Source organism: Acomys minous (assembly GCF_964271855.1).
Source record: "Acomys minous genome assembly, chromosome: 10".
NCBI classification, from domain to species: Eukaryota; Metazoa; Chordata; class Mammalia; order Rodentia; family Muridae; genus Acomys; species Acomys minous.
The window spans coordinates 50,617,405-50,637,840 of record NC_140491.1 but is presented as its reverse complement, the minus strand read 5'-3'; the positions used below and the strand labels follow the sequence as shown (position 1 = coordinate 50,637,840).

Genomic DNA, 20,436 nt, shown 5'->3' with positions numbered 1-20,436 from the left:
ATATTGGAAAATTTTATCACTGACACTAAAGCTGCAGTCACAGGAAGAAGCTCAAACTCAACTTCTACTCCTCTAATATTTTAAAGCCTAAAACAATCAGTCCCATCAGTTACTTACATACTTACATGATCCAGGATTAAGCTTTCTTAAACATAAAGAACTGATGAGGAATTAACACTATAAACAACTGCCATTTCTCTTGCAGTGAAATCCTAGAACATGGTGATGGCTATAACAGAAGTTACCAGAATCTTTACATGAAGGCCACTGGCCATTATCTATATAATGGGTCATCTTTCTTTTTTTTTTTTTCTAATTTTTTATTAATTTATTCTTGTTACATCTCAATGGTTATCCCATCCCTTGTATCCTCCCATTCTTTCCTCCCTCCCATTTTCCCCTTACTCCCCTCCCCTAAGACTGTGACTGAGGAGGCCCTCCTCCCCCTGTATATGCTCATAGGGTATCAAGTCTCTTCTTGGTAGTCTGCTATCCTTCCTCTGAGTGCCCTTTTTTTGTTTTTTGTTTTTCGAGACAGGGTTTCTCTGTGTAGCCTTGGCTGTCCTGGACTTGCTTTGTAGACCACGCTGGCCTCGAACTCACAGTGATCCACCTGCCTCTGCCTCCTAAGAGCTGGGATTAAAGGTGTGTGCCACCATGCCCGTCTAGGATCAGTATTTTTAATACAAGGCTAGGAGCTAGACAGCGCTTTTGAATCCATTTCCTTCAAATATTCTCTTATGTATTCTTAAATCTGAGTGGGTATCTAATTCTTCAAAATGAATCCTGAATCATTCGTTTTGAGTATTTGCAATGGATGCTACACAGAACGTCCTAAAGCCTCAGCTCTACTTGCTGTCCTTGTGTTAGCTGGGCTGACACCATGTGTGCATCCTAGCCTAATGCACTAGCACAAAGGACTTGGAACACCATTAATTCCACCAAGACAAGGAAAAAATGTTAAGAGGAAAAATCTTGCTGAGACAGTGGGGCTGTTTGCTGCAGCAGCTGCTGCAGTGAAGCTCTGCTTAACGGTTGGAAATTACACATGCTGCTTCTAATGGAACAACTAACCTTCCTGAGAAAATGAGCCCCCTTTCCCCCTCAAAAAACCATACTCTAAAATGGTAACATTTTTGGGTGGGATTGGGAGAAAAAAAGAAAGCCATAAAATATATTAAATTTTAGTTTGAATGCTAAAAGTCCGTGGCCATTTGTTCTATAAAATGCAGTAAAGGACATCTGTTTTCATATTAAGTCTTCCCAAAGACATACTTTTAAAGGGAAACTCAAACAACTGTTATTTGTCCTTAAATATTACAGGTTTGTTTTACTATTCACATTGCTAACAACCCTTTGCTTATTATCTACTAAACAGCTACGAATTCCTGCTCAAAAAGCAAGAGAAGTAAAACAAATACTAAGCCAGGAACAAACAAAACAAGTGTGGGTGTTTACACAATTCATTTTGTTTTGTTTTGCAAGACAAAGTTTCTCTGTGGAGCCTTGGCTATCTTGGACTCATTTTGTAGACCAAGCTGGCCTCGAATTCACAGAGATTAGCCTGCCTCTGCCTCCCAAGTGCTTGGATTACAGGCATGAGCCACCACAATCTTTTGATCACTTAAATTTTAGCAGGCATGAAAGTGGTGTGGAGACAGAAAATGGTTTAAAAGGTGAAAACAATTCCTTCTTTTTTTTTTTTTTAAAGATTTATTTATTTTTATGTGCATTGGTGTTCTGCCTGCATGTTTGTGTGGGAATGCCAGGTCCTCTGGAACTGTTCCAGAGAGTTGGGAGCTACCATGTGGGTGCTGGGAACTGAACTAGGTCCTCTGGAAGAGCAGCCAGTACTCTTAACCACGGAGCCATCTCTCCAGCCCCACTGTAATTCTTTATAATGGGAAACTATGGGTTGAATATATTGTCTCTGGTGGGACAGATTTCTATTCTACACTAGAGTTCACCTGCATGTTTTCAACAGGATGAGTCAAAACAAAGTGCTAAGGTGTGTGTGGCGGAGCCTTCCTGTGAGAGCAGCGCAGAACAGCCAGAAGGCATGGTTTCCATCTCCCCCGTTCTTTATAATCAGAGGATTAAGAGCAGCTTTACACAGAAGGAGAACAATGGTGTCAGAGGTGAGGCTGGAAGTGAGGACTTCTGTGTTTGCAGCTTAATGTAGCAGCAAAGTCCACAGTCCCCTTCCCAAAATAAATAAAGGGCACCACTGTGTACACTTCCAATCCCTTCTAGATTAGACAAGTGACATGTCAAGAGTCTTATCACTCATAAGGATAACTTATTTCATCATGACAGGAAAGCAATTAACATTTTCCCCAAAGATATAATTTGTTTCTCTCAGCTAGGGTTTTTCAGCCTGGGTACCACCAAAAATTACATCTTTGGAACTTCATGAGCATCCCTGGCCTCTACATTCTCTAGAAGTCAGTAACACACACAATTGCTATAATCAAAAAAATCAGTGGCGCTGGGCATGGTGGCACAGGCCAAGTAATCCTAGGTCTGGAGAGTTATGGGCAGAAGATGAGTGCCAACCAGCCAGATGCCTCAGATAATATCACCAACCAAGCAGCCAACCACACATGCCATTACTCCATTTAACCCACGTGAGACCCACCTCTCTGCTCTTGAACTGAGAATAAGAGAATTCGTTCTCCAACAAAGGAAATCCCCCTGTTTTGATCTATTTTTTTAAAACATGGAAAGGAACTCAAAACCATTTGCTTCTCAGCACAGAGCTAACGCTGTCCCTACACTTCCTGTGTTAAGCCTGCGCTGTAAAGGGACTGGATCTGAAGGTGGCAGCAGCGCCAGCGCTCTACTAGAACCATGGCGGAAGCTACCGACAACGGCCATGCATTTAAAATGTTAACAGCGTCTCCTCAAAAGTTCAAAGCAGAGAAGCTGGAGCTGGGGTGAGCTCCATTCAAGGCCCGTGCTGCAGGCAGGTGTGCTGCAGGCAGGTTAGGAGGCCTTCTGGATAGAGACTCACATTTGTAAACATTAGAAGCAAGCTTGGTTAAAAGTGAGAAGATCCTTTTACATACAAAGGAATGTCAGTTTCAATGAACTCATGGGTTAGGGTCTGTCTGGCACTTGTAGAGAATCCTAATTAACAAAATGCTTTCATATAACATTATTTAATCTGACTCTAAAATTAGGTATCTGAATTGAAAATGAAAATCTTACTATTTCCAGTTTCTAGAGTGGGTCAGGAAGGGGGGGGGCGTCCATTTATGGCCAAAAGCTCTGGCAGAGCAAGGACTAAAACCCACATTAGCTCAGGACACATCAGCCCGTCTTCTATCACAGCTACCCGAGTGCAGCCATTCCCATTTTATAAACAGAGGACGCGAGCCTCCCGGAGAGACAGCAGCCTTAGGTTTCTAATATACTGTTGACACAGAGATGAGGGTGAATGGGCTGGCTCTCACGTACGAACCAAGATAGCCTATTATGACGTCATCTAGGAAATTAGAAAGCATACTGTATAAAACAATTACAACTCAGTGTAAACTAGTAATGGAAACACAGCTATGACTTTTGAGATCATCTGAACTTTTGTCACTTCCTCAATGTTCAGTGTATTTGTCAACTCTATTTCCTGGTAGTGACCACCAATAAATGACATGAACTTTGTAGACTTATGTAAACAAAGGAGGGAAGAAAGGAATCCAAGGGGAAAAGCCTGGTACCACACAAAAGCAAATCCTTGGTACCATCAGAAAGAAGAAAATATATTAGAAAAATGAGTCTGAAGAGGCCAGGAAGAGAGAGTTCCATGTGCTCCGTGAATGTGAATGGAGAAGAGACTGCAAGGCTGTTGTCCTGACTGGGGAAGCGGAGTTTGCTTACATGTTCATCATTCTGACCCAAATCATTTTATTCACTGTGTTACTGGAAAATGTAATTTTAAAATAACCAGGAACTCAAATATGTTTGTTGTCCTGTCCATTTTCAGTTTGTATTAAACAATTTTAGATTACTTAAATTACTGAAGTGATTATATGCTTCTCAAAAAGATGGAAATTCCATTACTATTAAAGGAACAATTAAAAAAAAAAAAACAAACAGAAAGTGGCAAGTTTCATGGGACTTAGCAGCTATTCAGAATATAAGCACAGGAAAAATGCAGGGCATGCTAGGTCTAAGTCAACACATAACACCATTAGCTCTTCACTCAGACCCTTCAAAATGCCCAAGGCTGGGCTGCCTCTGTGTCAAGTACTGTTGTAAACATTTTACATGCACAATTTAACCTCACAACAATCTTAAGAGACCGTAGCTATTACAATGCTAAGAGTTAAATGTTTTCCTTGAATTATCACCAATTATCTCATAATCATAGTGTTTCTTTCAGAAATACTTTTGTTAAATAAAGTTATTACTACCTAAGACTAGCCCTAAAACCTTGGAATCCTGAGTAAGAGCTCTACCCAGTTCTCTATGAATTTCAAAATTTACCAGCCAGTTCTGTAGCACGAGGTTTCCATACCCTATAAAAGCAGTGACATCACATATCATGTTACAGGACTTGTCATGAGGACCAAAAGAAAACAACTCTGCAGTAAGATTTCAAAGCGGTGGTGGAGCACGCCTTTAATCCCAGTGCTTTGAGTTTGAGGCCAGCGTGGTTTACAAAGCAATTCCAGGATAGTCAGGCTACACAGGGAAACCCTGTCTCAAAAAACCAAAACAAACAAACAAACAAACAAACAAAAAACCCAAAAAAACCCCAAAACCCTACGCCCCTCCCAACCCCCCAAAAGAAGATTTCAAAGCTGGCCATGATGTGCTAGGTTCACTCACCAAATTACTTTCCTCCTTTTATAAGGTAACCTTATCCTTGGCAGGATTCAAATGTGTGCCTCAATAAAATTACCAATAACTAAAAGGCATAGAGTTTGGGGAATCATAAAATTATTCCAACTGGAATATTATTCAGCTGTTAAGAAAAAAATGAAATTTACATATAAATGGACGGAGCTAGAAAAAAAATCATCCTAAGGTAACTCAGATCCCAAAAGACAAGTGTTGCACGTTTTCTCTTGTATGTGGATGTTAACTTGTAAGCTTTAGATATGTGCTACAATCCGAATAACCAGAGATTTGGTACCTGCTAAGGGACTGAACGGAAGGAGAGGATCTTCCATGGAAGGGGAAATAGAATATAGTTTTATGGAGAGATAAAGGGGAAAATAGGAGTATTAAATAGGGAGGAGGATGGAGCAAGGAAAAGGGGACAACTAACACTAAAACCCTTTGTACAGTCAGACTGTAGAAGCTTTCTCAAGTGTGTGTGTGTGTGTGTGTGTGTGTGTGTGTGTGTGTAAGTAATCTAAATGGAGTCACCAAGTAACGGCGGAGACAATGCTCTAACTACACACCTTATGCCACCAGGTAAAACCACCAGTGCCAGGAATGGGTTACTACATCCTGTTGAATCATTAGCCAAAAGGTCCCATGAACTCCCCTAAAACACCACAGGCTACCACTACCAACTCTACTGGTTGCTTCCCACAATCTGATGATAAGGCCCTAAGGCTAAAGACAACACTTACTTCTGTCAGTGAACACAGCAGTTGAGTTGGGTCCAATCAGAAGTTTCACCGTTGCTAATGACTATCATTCTTGGTGCTAGAGGGTACCCTGTATGCAACCAGAAAAGTAATCTCTATTATCCAGCTACAAATCCTGTGACCTACAGCAGACACTGCCTGCAAGATATACTGGTGCAATTGTGTCACGGGAGTAGCCAGCCACTTTTTGATTGCATTCAAAACCCACCTCTGAGGTGGAGCACATGCCTGACACTGCTGAAGTAGCCAAGAAACTGAGACTAAGTAGGTCATTAACTTAGTGGAAAACCTACTACTGTTATTCTGTTAAAGGAACAAAGCAACGAATTGACCCCTAATGACATATTGCTGTACCCACAGAAGAATGCCTTGCTCATCCTCAGCAGAGGAGCTCTTCTTGAAGTAGATGGGAAATAACACAGACCCCCATAGCTAGGCAGTGTGCAGAGAATGAGAGACATCGGAGCTCTTAGACTAATCAGGATGTCTTCATTAACCCCTCCTCTCAAGGCTCAGGGATCGATGCAAAGGAGGAGACAGAAAGACTGGAAAGGCCAGAGCCATGGATGATTCCAAGGAAACATCTTCCAGACACAATAGGACTGATGAAAAAATGAACTCACACTGTGGTAGCACATACACCATCTGTACAGGTTCAAGCCATACAGGGCCCCAGCAGGAAAAGGGGAAACTGGACACGAGAACCCAACCCTAACCAAGAAGCTATCTGCAACTGATACCTACTGAAATTGGGAAAATCAATTTTCTCCAACGGAGTGTCACTGGGTATAGCAATCATTATGCAGGAGGAGTTTGTCAATAAATCTGTGAGGTTCCCCCCCCCCATTGTTTACTCCCCCTACTTTTTTGGTCTTAGTGGGTTTTTGCTCGCTTTGATTTTCATTTTTGTGGTATGTATGTATGTATGTATGTATGTATGTATGTATGTATGTATGTGAAGGGAATGCACACACATACAACTGGATGGGTAAGGAGGTAGAAAGGGATGGGAGGAGCTAGGGGAGAGGAAAAATATGATCAAAATGTTTTCTGTAAGAAATAAAAATTTCAACAGTTATTTCCAATGATAATGTAATGTAAAAAAAATCAAGTACTTATTAAATGCCTATTAAGTATTTAATTAAAAATATAAAGTAGGGATTAATACATACTTTGTTGATTTATGGTGGCAATGTCCCATCATTTAAGATCTAACCATTCAGGGCTGGGCAGGGTGGCACATGCCTTTAATCCCAGCACTGGGGAGGCAGAGGTAGGCAGATCTCTGTGAATTCAAAGCCAGGCTGGTCTACAAAGCAAGTCCAGGACAGCCAGGGTTACACAGAAAAACCCTGTCTCGAAAAAAGCAACCAACCAAAAAAACCAAAAACAAAACAAAAACCAAAAGCCCAAAAACAAAAACAAAAAAGAAAACCTAACCATTCTCAGATTTAACTGTGTTTCGTGGTACCTAAGCTAATGTTTATCATTAATGCTTTGTAGACAACTTTGATACCGTATACAAAGTTCAAGTTTTCTAATACTCTTAATACTGAATAATGGTTAAATATAATGCTTATAAGTATTATATAGTATAGCCATAATACGTATAGCTAAGACATAATTTTTTTAAAAACCTCAAAATCTATTACAATCAATTAGTTTTAACATCAAATGACACACACACACACACACACGTTTAATTTTTTTTTCAATAGAGGAAAATCAGTTGAATTTAAACATGTTTTTACTACTCTCATAGAAGTTAACTTTGAAGGCATTTTCTTTTTTAAAAAAATTTATTCATTTATTTATAACTGTTTCTATTTATTTATTTATTTATTTATTTATTTATTTATTTATTATGTATACAGTGTTTTGCCTGCATGTCAGAAGAGGGCATCAGATCTCATTGTAGATGGTTGTGAGCCACTATATGGTTGCTGGGAATTGAACTCAGGACCTTCAGAAGAGCAGCCAGTGCTCTTAACCTCTGAGCCATATCTCCAGCCTGGTATTTTCTTTTCAACATGTCTTAATAAGCTTCATTTTAAGAACAACGAGAAGAAAATTTTAGTTGAATTTCTTTCTTTTTTTGTTGTTGTTATGTTTTTTTGAGACAGGGTTTCTTTGTGTTGCCCTGGCTGGCCTCAAACGCACAGGAAACCACCTGCCTCTGCCTCTCTGAGTGCTGGGATTACAGGCATGTGCCATTACGTCCAGCTTTTAGTTAAATTTCTAACTACTAAAAAAATAAATTTTTTTCAGAGACAGTACCTTTCAATAAAGAGAAGCCATTACTTTAAAAAACTGACAATGACTGCTACTCCCAGTGAATAACTACAGTTTAACTCTCTAGTTTCTTTTCCTTCTTGGTCCTTGCAAAGCACTCGGGAGTAACAGGTGACCTTTCTCTGGTTGAGGGATACTGTGTTCTCCAGAAACTTTGTAACAGTGACACTGTGTGTGGGAAGTTAAGAGCATTTAAAAAACAAAACCCTTTATCAGGAAAATAAATGCATATCGCAATATATCTGGGTTATTTCCTTCTTTCTTCTATCTGATTATTGTTTCATTATCAAATTACAAATATTCCAAATAACTAAATTATGGCCAATTTTCCATTTTATGTCATATGTATCTTATAATGTACAATAAACTTCTTCACAGACTAGAAAACTAGGAAAAAAGATCATATATACCAATATCTACATCAGATCTAGTTTCTTTTAAATTTCCTACAAAAACATTTTTTTCAAGTACATTTTTTTTCTTTTGGTGAAAATACAACACTACTGGGAAATGATGACTTACTTTTTAGTGGAAATATTCCCCGTACTTAATAGTCCTATCTAATATTATTCAGTCCTCCCCATCATGAGAACAATTAAAGCATTCTGGTAGGAACACTACTTAAAACCCTTGTATGGCAGAGCTAGCAATGCACGACAGCAACACTATTCTAGCTACTAAATCATTTTCTTCAGAGAACTACAGAAGTCTCCATCTTGAAAGGAAAATTGCGATTAATAATATTATGTTCTAAAACATGTAAAAAAAAAAAGCCAAGTACTATAGGTTAGCCTACATACATCAGAAATGAGAACAGCTTTCCATTTTCTGTTGGTGTATAATCAACAGGCCATAATACCTGTAGTTCTATATCTCACGCTTTCTTCATTGTGGATAGGAGTTTAATAGTTAAATCCCAAGAACACAGAAACGTTGGATTTGAGATTTATCCAACCTTTCTCCTAAGACAGAAGGAAATGAAATCACATACAACACAATTCTAAAGCTGGGTATGAAGAAATGCCTCGTAAAAGCAGCCTGATGTGCTTCCTGCCATTTCCTTTTGCAAGTTTACCTTTACCCGAAGCCTCACACTGACCCTTAAAATCAAGCCACAGAGCACCCACCTTTTTATTTTGTCGCTATCACCACACGCTAAACCACCTTCTCACCAGAGGATAAAATCGCGATAGTGTAAGGCATCTGCTGGCTGCACTGTGCTGTCTGCTCAGTGCGCCTTCACTGAGCCTCAGCATGTGTGTGGGTGGGCCTGCATTACGCAGAGTAGGGAAACACTACAGGAGTCCAGCTTCTATTGGCTGAAGTGAGAACTCGCTTCGCCTGTGCCTCCTCCCTAAGACAGTATGTGACCCAAAAGGGAAGAAACGGAAGTAAGAGGAAGCAGGGAACAATTTTTAACACAGGCTTAGCAGCAAATTATAGAATAAAGCACTTCAAAAGAAAAACATCCTACTTCTTAAAAAGCCATTCAGATTAACTGTGTACTTGCTCTGTAAATGCTGAAAATATAACTAAGGTGTCAAATTAGCTCATGATAGTAATATACCTTGTTTTAAACGGTCTTTAGTATAGTAGATATCAGTTTATTATGTTGTTATACTCCATTTAAGAAAACAAAATCAATAAAATTCACATGCATAAAATATCCATTTAGTATTATGAAATAAATTTGATTTTGCCCCTGATCTGGTCACAGACTACTATATTACCCTGGATTTATAATCAGGTGAACATTTAATCCTATTCTCAATTGATAATACTTGTTACTTTATAGCTTTGTATTTTAAAATAAATTGAGGCTAGGGTCTAGATGTGTTGGTGGAATGGTTACCTTGCACATAAAAGGTTCAACTCTCAGGACAGCAAGAACAGACAAAATAAACAAATAAATTAGATTTGTTTATGATCATGGAGAAATTGCAGCAGTGCCTAGAAGCAAACTGGGACATAGCTTTATAAAATCCCCACTGAAGGCATCCAATGCAAGATGTAAATTACTCCTACATCCCCTTTTAAGAAAAGCCCTATACTTACCAGGAATGGGAGTACACTGAGCACGTCTACTTCTCTGCATAGCCAAACATACTTAATTACATTTGCTTTCTTTTTTAATTTGGTGAAATTAAATCCCAGGAGTAAATGCTGATTATTTTGCTCCCTGCGCTGCACATGCAAGCCGTCTGCATACTCCACCCACTGAAGTCCCACCAGAACCTACATATTTGATATTTATTCTCTTACTTAACTTCGCTAGTTGGGACTGGAGAGATGGTTCAGCAGTTAAAGAGTGCTAGATGCTCTTCCAGAGGACCTGGGTTTGATTTTGAACACTTACAACTGTAAACTCTAATTCCAGTGGATCTGATGCCCTCTTCAGGCCTCTGAAGGCACCAGGGACACGTGTGGTGCGAACATGCAGACACCCTACACACATGAAGGAGTAACAGTACTGTTCTCTCGTGGCACACTTCAGGATCCAGCCCTAGTAAACATTCTACCTGCCTCAAACCTGACGCTGGTGCTCATGGTTAACAGCCACTATGGAAATGGCTCTCTAATTTGACAGTTTAGCACTTAATTAAACCATGCTATGCTCAATAGCACCATTATTAGTGACACTTGATTCCAAAGTCAGTAAGTGCCCTTACTGATCTTAATTAGAATCAAAATCTTGCCTAGAAATAGTTTATCTTTTTTGAAGTCATAAAAAATAATTTTAGTGGTTCTAAATTTATCTGAGAAACTTTCTCTCACAATGAGCCCACAGGACAACAGCTCTGATTCACAGCACGTCTATCATATTATGGACAATACTGTCATAATCATAATGCCTTGGTATAAAATGAACAGTTCTTAGAGCAGACCAGTTTATATCTATTACTGCCAGTAACCCCTAACTGTGTCAACACGTCCCGAGACTGCCTTCAGTGAATCTTTGTACCATTGCTTCTGGCCCTCTGCTGGCAGCAGGACCCCTTAAACAATGAAATAAATCCGCTCAGACATTTAATCCCAGCGTTTGGGAGGCAGAGGCAGGCAGATCGCTGTGAGTTCGAGGCCAGCCTGGTCTACAAAGCGAGTCCAGGACAGTCAAGGCTACACAGAGAGACCCTGTCTCAAAAAGCCAAAACACAAAAAACAAAAACATACATCCTGTTATGTCCAGTATATACACACCCAGGCTCTAACACTCACTGAATACATCCTAGGACCTTTCTATCTGAGGACTCTATCTGTCATGTTATTCTAGGCCCAGGATTGCTCAAAAAACCGGGCATGGCAGGTTCAATACTCATACCATTCAGAATGTAGCTGTTGCTGTCTATGCCTAACGTCATAACAAAACCTAAGGGCCTGCCTGCCAGTCTTTGGACCAACACACGAACTCTCCTAATGTTCAGAAATGTATTTCTTGCTCATTCCTAGATCAATCAGCTCATCAAACAGCCCATGTAGTATGTCATCGTTCCTACTTTAATGAACAGAAATAGAGAACTAAAAGTAAAGTTCCTTACACGTTTCAGGCTAGGTTTGTATCAAGTGATCCCAGGTGATGCATTTTTCTTAAAGAGCTCTGAGAAGATACTAAAAACAAAAACTTCCCTGTGTTCTAAACAATTGTGACAAGCTGTTTTTAGAATAGGCCACAGACATATCATATCCATCACAGAGAATGGCTAGAACTAAACTTGTAGCTTTTCTTCCCTAGCCTCAGCTCTGACTATTTAACGAAACACTTTTGTGTCTGGTATGTGCTTTTATTTATACTGATGTTTGATTAATAATGTCATGGAAGCCAGCCAAACACAAACCCAAAACATGCCCAAGCTTTAAGTAGCTTTCTTGGCTGGTGGGTGAATCCCAACAACCTTTCTTCTGTTCTTAAGTATCTGGCTTGGACTACAGGCGCTTCCACTGGCTGGCCTCACGCTTCAATATGACTATGCAATTACTTTAGTTGAGCTCAAGGACCAACGATAAACGTGTCCCCTAAGACCTTTAAAATCCTGATTCTTCACAAGTTAACCAAAACAAGGTACACTTACCGCACAAGTTCTAGGCTGCTTTCAGGTGTTTCTTTCCTTACTTGTCTCCTTTTTTCTTACGTGCTGTAGCCTAGGCTTCTGCTTCAACTTTGGACACAGCTGTCCTCTGACAACTTGCTTCTCTAATGATCTATGCATACTTGCAAGGTTACAGTCAAGGACTCATTCCTTATAGTCTCTGTACCTCTAGCCACACCCTAAGCAGGTGTGTAAATTATTTCTTCCTTTAGTTCCACCTTCCTGGGGATGCTTTGGTCATGTTCAACTAGCCACAATACAATTCATGTAGATGGTATCTGCTGTAGTACAGTAAGCTGTTGTTGTTTGTTTGTTTTTTATAGGCTATAGGGATATGCCCAATTTTTTGTTTTGTTTTGTTTTTTACTTGCCAAATCAATTTAACTCCAATTACTGAGAAATTATTCATTAGGTCCAAGTTTTGTTAACAATGCATAATTCTTCCTGGTTAAGAGCACTAAGAAAAGTCACTAGTGAAACTATATTCTGCTGCTGAAAAGAACTTTAATGAATATACTGTTCAATTTGTTCCTTTCAAGTCTGCTCTTTTATGGGTGAGATCAAGCTGTCTGGTGAAGGTCAGAAGAGTAAGCACTGCGTTTAACCTGGGGAGCCAGTGACTCCATGTCAGAACATCCCAAACAGTAACTGTAGGCATTAAGATGATCATGTAATTCAAATGCTAACTTCTGTGCCCCCAATTCTGGTGGCAATTCTTGTTCTGAAAATCTCCTGTTTCAATGTTGTATAAACACTGCTCTCCCAATGTCCCTTGATATGCCAATAAAGCAGCTTACAGGCAATCGCTGAGCAGGGGAGAGAATAAGGCAGGACTTCCTGTCAGCCAGAAGAGGAAGACTTAGAGGAGGAAACAGGAGATACAGCCAGGGGATCGAGCCACAGGCAGGCGCCCAGGAGAGACCAAGAGAGAGAGCTCAGCAAGGAAAGCTACAAAATGCAAACAGCTCTGGGATGTAAGTGTGAGCTCATTAAGCAGTAAGTCTCAGAGGCTGACAACATTGTAGGCCTAGGTTGGACTGTACGGAGGCCAGAAGCTTCCAGCACTAGGCCTAGGATAGCAGGAAGAGGTAGTAAACTTCCCAGACAATTGAGCTAGGAGATTAAAATTGCTTTTACACTATGGTGCTTTAAAGCTTATTAATAAGTGCAAAAGGTCTCCATGTCACTATTTGGGAGCAACAGCAGATATTAGGGTAAAATATTATATATATATATATTTTTTTCACTAAGTGCCATTTTAACTACCCATCCCCAATACTTCCCAGAGTCATTGACTGTGCCATGTATTTTTGCTCGTAATGGTTCTTTTCCTTCTTGTAAAGGGGTTACTATACTTAAAAATGTCATTAACCTAGGAGACCTAGACTTGCTTCAGGTAATGTCTCAAAGATGAAATTTAACTTTCCTTAAACTATACTGTTAGAACTATCTACTTCTTGTTTTCTTTCTTTCCTTTCTTGAGACAGCATTTCTCTGTGTAGCCTTGGCTGTCCTGGACTCACTTTGTAGAGCAGGCTGGCCTCATACTCACAGCGATCTGCCTGCCTCTGCCTCCCGAGTGCTGGGATTAAAGGCGTGCGCCACCATGTCCAGCCTTACTCCTTGTTTTCAAACCAGTTCTCCACCTTATTTTATAATTCAGGCATGAATTACATGAATTTCATTTATACAGTTTATAGTCATTATTTTATAGTCTAGATAGCCAAAAAACAAACAAACAAACAAAAAACAAAACAAAACAAAACTCTAAATTAAATTCCCTCTTAGTAATTTTCGTTCAGGCCAAGATTCAATAAATAAATACCAACCATCTCTTTTCAGTCTCAAATCAGAATATATTTATATCAAAATGAGATACAAGGAGGAAGGCAGGGTGAGATTTAAAGCCCAGAAAAGCCATGCTACCTTATCTTAAGATTTAAGTTAGCTCAGCAAATATCTGCAGAGAGACTACTATGGTTCCGGTTCTTTTGACACAGTAATGTGAAATGTTCTTACCTTGTATGAGCTACTGAAACTAGATAAAACAGTTCTCCTCCTAGAGTTTTTCCTGTGACTTCCTGTTTTAGCTATATAATAATGGCCTTAAAAGTGAACAGTCTTTAATTCTAAGCAATCAGATTTGAAGACATACATTTAAAAGTGCAGCGGTTTTAGTTGCCCACCAACATTTGTTTCTCTTTCTTCTAGCACCTCAGGTAGTTCTTTTCTCTGACTGGCTCTCAATTTCTTCCCTAAAAATCTTATAGTTTAACTTGAGTTAAGAACCCGAGTTAGAGATTTAGTTGGACTACTGTGACATCTGTAGTGAGTTTTTAAATGCATACTTTGATCTGTTTATATTTTTTAATTCATTATGCCTTCTTGGCATTTTACTACAGAATATATAATGATTAAACTTTACATTTTAAAGTATTTTTAAAATGCACTTCACAATCCTCATAAGAACATTTTAATATTTTCACATACTACAATTCACCAAAACACTGAGTTTAAATAAGTTTGCGTGATTATTTTCATAACAGAATACAAAATCCTAATGACCACATTGCCCTCCCTCTCTAAAAGAAACACAGATATGTAATTGTATAAAACTGATGAATCTGCAGCTATAAGTTTGTAGTCTTTTTAAACTTTTCAACACAGATTAGCAGGTCTCTCGCTATTGTGTGCTTACTGAGCCAAGTATCTACAAAGACGAATAGGAAAGCATCCTATTCATTACAGTGAAATCAATTAAGATGTTCCCACATTTAGTGAACACTTGCCAAAGCCTTCCCTTCTTTGGTTTCAATAAGAAGCAGTCATATTTTTTAAAAAGTTAGTTTGTTTTGGGGAAAAAAAAAAGCCAGGGTTCTCAAATTCAGTGTCACTTCACAGCTCTTGCTTCACTTGTGTGGGTGGAGGAAAGAAACCAAGACATCCAGAACAAAATGTGAAGTCAAGAGAAGTTTTTAGACAGCAACAAATTGTAAAAATCATTAACTTACAGTCAGAACAATCTTCTGCAAAGAGACATAAAGGGAAGAACTTTTATATACCCTGGCAATGCAAAACTACTAGGTGCACGATGCCATAAATGTGGAGATCTTATTTGTTTAAATTAATTTGGCTCTTTTTCAACTCAATAAGCTACAACTGAAATATATTTAAACCGTTTGTCTAACTGTTCTTGAAAATTATAAAAACTGTTGTATTTGGAGACTTGAAATGTTAACACTTTATGAAATATATTTTCTTTTATGGCAGTAAGAGTACTCTTCATTAATACTTATAGCACCTAAGTACCTGTGAACTATCTCAGAAAGCCCATTTCAAAAAATCCATGCAAAATTTGAAAAGACACAAGACCTATACCAACATTAAACAGATACACAGCTGATCCTGGAAGACAGAGGACAGACAGTGGTTGCCAATATTGTTGATATACACACACAATAGCAGGAATTTCATGAGTGTGGAATTATCTGAGTTTCTTCAACTTATTATACATGTATAATCATTTTTACCTGAGAAAGTTTTACATGACCCCCAGGCATACCAGCATATAAAATGGGTATACAAATCAAATATTTACTAAAAATGAACCATAACATAATTTTGAAGCAAGAAAACCTGGATGCAGTAAGTTTGTTGTGCTTATGTCTGCACAGAGCATTGTTTGCTAAGCATCTCACTGAGGCTGTAAAGCAGCTACAATATCCCCAGAGTTGACTAACATTTTTTATAATCACCAATACTGAGTATATCTCCTTGAATATGCACAAAGTACAAAATGGTAGAAGCCTATTTAGGCCCTTTCAGAAACTGTTAGAAAATTCTCAGCTATAACTTCAGTGAATAGGTTGTCTAAGGCATTTCTTTTTACTGAATCTCCTTCTGTCCCATGGACTCTTGGGAGTAGTTATTACCACAGGTTTTGGGCCCATTTAAGAGCACCAGGAATGGGATCAATCCACGGAACAGGCTTTTTATTGTTTGGTTTTTGTTTTATTTTCAAGAAAGAGTCTCACTATGGGAAGTGGTTGGTTACTTCTAGCAGCTGTGCCACTAGTTCACCAGTGGGTCTACCTTGCCAGGTCAGTTACTCGGTTACTTATTTGCCAGGTCAGCTGTGGCTCACAGAAGACTTTCCTCCCTTAGTAACAGGCACAGAAACCTTCTAGCACCATAAAAGCAAGCTGGTGGGATAAAGCTTTCAGGTTGTTTGCTGTATGTCCTGACTCATGTCTTCAGCTTGACAGGGTCTTCTCACCAACTTCTGCAGAGTAACAGAGCAACAGCAATGGCCTGTTATGCCTGAGGACAGTGTATGGGGCCCACTGGGTTTTTTAATTGACAGTGTATAATGTCTACAGAGGCATTTTCTTTTGGGAGTAGACAACAATCAATAAAGAAACCCACAGACAGTTAATATGCAGAAGATAAGCAACTGTGGAGTGCTTGGCTCTATAGAGGACATCTATAATGCAAGGTTCACGGAAAACAAAGCATAAAGATTGTAAGAGCCAAAGCTGTATAGAAACAGTATTTGCCAGACATGACAGGACAATTGTAAACATGAACTTATAATGCCTATGACTCATGCTTAAGACCCACACAAGATCAATCCAGCCAAAATCCCAAACAGACTGTGAGAGGCTCAGGAACCCTTGGCCCTGTCTCAGGGCTACTGGAATGGATGGCTGCCAGGGAAGGGAGAGCCAGGTTCCTTCAGGAATTCAGGCACACTCTGCGAATGGTCACATACCCATGCCTATACATACATGCAGCATTAAATGAACTCAGTGAGGATTTTAAAAAACAGCGAGCATATGAAGTTGGTAAAGAAAAGCAGTCGGGGTGGAGTAGGGAATATATTTGATTCAAACACATTATACTAAAAAAATGAGTGAATACAAAGTGTTGGTAACTTTATTTAAGCCTTGGGTGGAGCAGAATGATGCCACTCCAATTGATACAAATCAATACATGCTCACCCCACTTAGTTCTGTCATAAGCTGAGTTTTCTATTACAATGCTCTTAACTATTACAAAAACTATTTCAATTTTCCCCCGAGTGTAAACATATTAGGTCATAGAATTCAGTTCCAAGAAAAGATGAAAATATTTTCCTCACAGATGATTTGGGGGTTTCTACGTCTGCCCTCCTCTCAAGGCCTCGGGCTTTGTGTTTTCTGTCTCATATTATCCATAAAAAGAATTTTTTTCCTATAGAAGACAAAAAAAATTTCACAATGATAAAAAGTAAAAAGTAAAAGGAGGAGAAGATGTGGAGGAAACTATCTAGCTACACTGTAAACAGTAAACAGGTATGCTTTTACTTATGGTTTAAGTAAGAGCTAGTGACCAACATTTATAAAATTAAGTAAATTTGATGATACACAAATCCTAATACAAAGGCACCAAAGTATTAACATCAAAGTTCCAACTTAAAAAGCAGCTGGTGAAAACTGGGATTTACAGGGACATGAGAATGGATGCGTTGGTCCTGCCCCTCACCTGGGTAGCACAGTAAAACTGGGCCTGGTGGAGAGGGTTGGGTGAGCAAGACAGAGCTCGCTCTGCCACTCATCTGCCGTGACGTGAGATGGCTGAGATGGCCGAGATGGTATGGGTGCCTCCGCCCCCACCACCTGCAGCAGTCAGGTGTTGACTCAACAGTCAGGAGAGCTGGCCACCAAAATCATGAGAATGGGAGAGCTAGGCCTGACTGAGTCTCACTGGCCAGAATGGGCTCTGCACCTCACCTGGGCAAAAAGTGGAGCTGGCCCTGGTAGCAAAGGCACTGGTGAGCAAGCCCCAGGGTTGTGAGAGCAGGAGAGCTGGCCCAGCCCTTGCCAGCACTTGGGAGAGTGGGCCTCTTGCCTTGAGTGGGCAGCACAGTGGAGCTGTCTCTGGAGGCCTGGGTGTGGGTGAGCCAGCCCACGGACATGAGAGCAGGAGAGCTGACCTCACCTTCTGCAGATGGAGGTGTTAGGTGGCCTAGCCGAGCAGTGCTGAAGAACGTGTCCTGGTGAGGGAGCGCCGGCAGGCTGACCAGCTCAGCGGCCACTCAGGCCCAGATCTAGGACTCTCAGCTGGCCAACCCCCTAATCCGTATTATCTGTGAATAGTTGAGACACCTGAATGGGCCAGTCCCGCTGATCCAAAGCTGCAGGCTCTCCATGGCACAGGGCAACAACAGGAAATTTGAGTGAAGTCCCAGTAAGGTTCCAGTATTGACTGTACAGCCAGAGACCTCCAACCAGACCAATGACTCACTGCAATGAACATTTGCAAGTGACAAAGTGTGGGCAAGAGGTATATCGTGAGACACAACGTAACATACTACAGCTTCCACGAAGAACTTTCTATGCTTAAAAAAAAAAGTTTATTTTTGCTTGTTTGTGTGTGAGGGACAGGGGGAGGTTGCACGGGCAGAGGGCAGATACAAAGGGACAGGGAGATAAGTGGGACTGGGGTGCATGAGGTAAAACACAATCAAAAATGTAAAAAACTGAGGTTCATAAAACTCCTTCAAAAATTAAACTGTCTTAGAAAAAAAAGAGAAAAAACCAAACAAAAACAACAAATAAACAAACAAACAAAAACAACCAGGCAAATCATTACAAAATTTCAAGAGAAAAAAGTTACTCATGAAATAAAAATCCCTGATTTTATGCACAGTGATTATGATGCCCAAGATGTACTGAAAATAGCAAAAGGCTCAACAAAATAAATCACAACTGAAGTCACTAATAATAATACTGTGAAACTACAGCAGTTACATGTTCTAGGGTTTTGGTGATTTAAGCTTAGAAGGAGGAAAAGCAAGCAATGCACATAGAATAGGAAGGAATTATGGTGTACACTGTTTCCCAGATCACAGCACAGTACACATGCATCTTAGAGCTTCTACATCTGGAAGCACCAGCTGTGCATCCTTGAAAGAATAACAACACAGTGAGGCCACTGATATGGAGGCAGCATGCGAACTGATGAGGTAAGTTATTACTTGAGGTTAAATAAAATAGTGATAGTAGTCAAGAACCCAGAGTGCCTATGCCTGACTGCTGACACTAGCATTTAGTTTCTGTAAGATTTGGACTAGCTTCCTTACTTGTAAACTTGTAATAATAAAAACAACTGGCATATTTGCAGCCTGTATCCTAAATGCCAAGCATCAGAATCTTACATGTTAATTCTTTCATTCTTAATAATGTTCTTAGCCGATGAATAATTTTAAAAGGTAGTGCTTTTTGTTATTTTGTAGAGGAAGAAATCAAGGCCCAAGTCAGCTCACTTAATTGCTTTGAGGGTACAAAACTTTAAAAAAAAAAAAAAAAAAAGGCATCACTTGGGAGAGTTGGAGGGATGGCTCAGTGGCTAAGAGCACTAGCTGCTCTTCCAGAGGACCCAGGTCTATTTTAGCAGCCCTATGGCAGCGCAACTGTGTGGACTCCAGCTCCTCAAGACTTGATTCCCTCTTCTTATTTCTGTGGGTAATGCATGCACATGGTGCACAGACATGTATCAGGAAAAACACTTATACATAAAATTTTTAAGTGACAGGACTAGACTGTAAGAAATTTGGCTGAGAACCTATATATGCCACCATTAAATCCTGGAACATTACTTAATTTCAAAGTATTGTTATAAGATATTAAATACCTAGAACATAGTAGGAGCACAGCAGACCTTAATGAGTAGTGTTCTTTGAACAGTTTCTAGTTACTAGAATCTTTATACTAGCAGTCGCTTAAAAGTCTTCACAATACAGACAGAATTACCTTCCATAGAGAGAGTATAGCGAGGACAGGAGGGAAAAGGAGAGGGCCTAAAACGAAGGTGGCTGCAGTTGGCAAGAAAATGAAATGACGTTTGTTAACAGTTAGCACTGTGGAGGTGATGAGGTGACTTCCATAGCTTTTTCAGAGGATTTCTGGGATTTCAGTATTAGCATCATTATGTACCTTATAATCAAGTTTAGGAAGCAGCTTTTGGGGAACCAGAGCAGTGGGTAAGAGAGCTTGTTGGTCTTGCAGAGGACCTGGGCTCAGTCCCCAGCACCTACATGGAGGCTCACAATCATCTAAGGCTTCAGTTCCAGAGGACCCAGCACCCTCTCAGGCTTCACAGGCAGTGGGCAAATATGTGGTGTGCACACATGCGAGGCAAGGTAAGTAGATAAATCTTGCAGACATCTGAGGTAGTTGATAACTACATTCCCTTTGCCCCCTGCCAGCCGGCAATGCTTCCTATCTACTAAGGGCGCTGTGGCTAAGCGTTCAACAGTCAAACGATCATCTAATGCCGTTTTCCCAACTGCATGTTAAGCACCTATGTGCTTTTAATTCTATAATGTTAGAACGTAGGAGGCGGAGACAAGAAGCTTGCAAGTTTAAGGCCTGGGTGAAAAAGTAAGACATCCCATCAAAAAACAAAGAAAACAACAA

The 20,436-nt window shown here is 39.9% G+C and overlaps 1 protein-coding gene across 3 annotated transcripts in view; it reads right to left on the bottom strand.

Annotated features, from left to right (window-relative positions):
* Positions 1–20,436, bottom strand: part of PELI1 (pellino E3 ubiquitin protein ligase 1) — a 51,446-nt gene that overhangs the window by 16,347 nt on the left and 14,663 nt on the right. The window contains exon 1 of one of the 3 annotated variants that reach the window (XM_084798083.1): positions 11,960–12,104. The exons of the other annotated variants lie outside the window; for them this stretch is intronic. The gene's annotated coding sequence lies outside the window, so the exon portion shown is untranslated. Of the gene's footprint in view, positions 1–11,959; positions 12,105–20,436 lie in introns of those variants that run through there. 3 annotated transcript variants of the gene reach the window in all.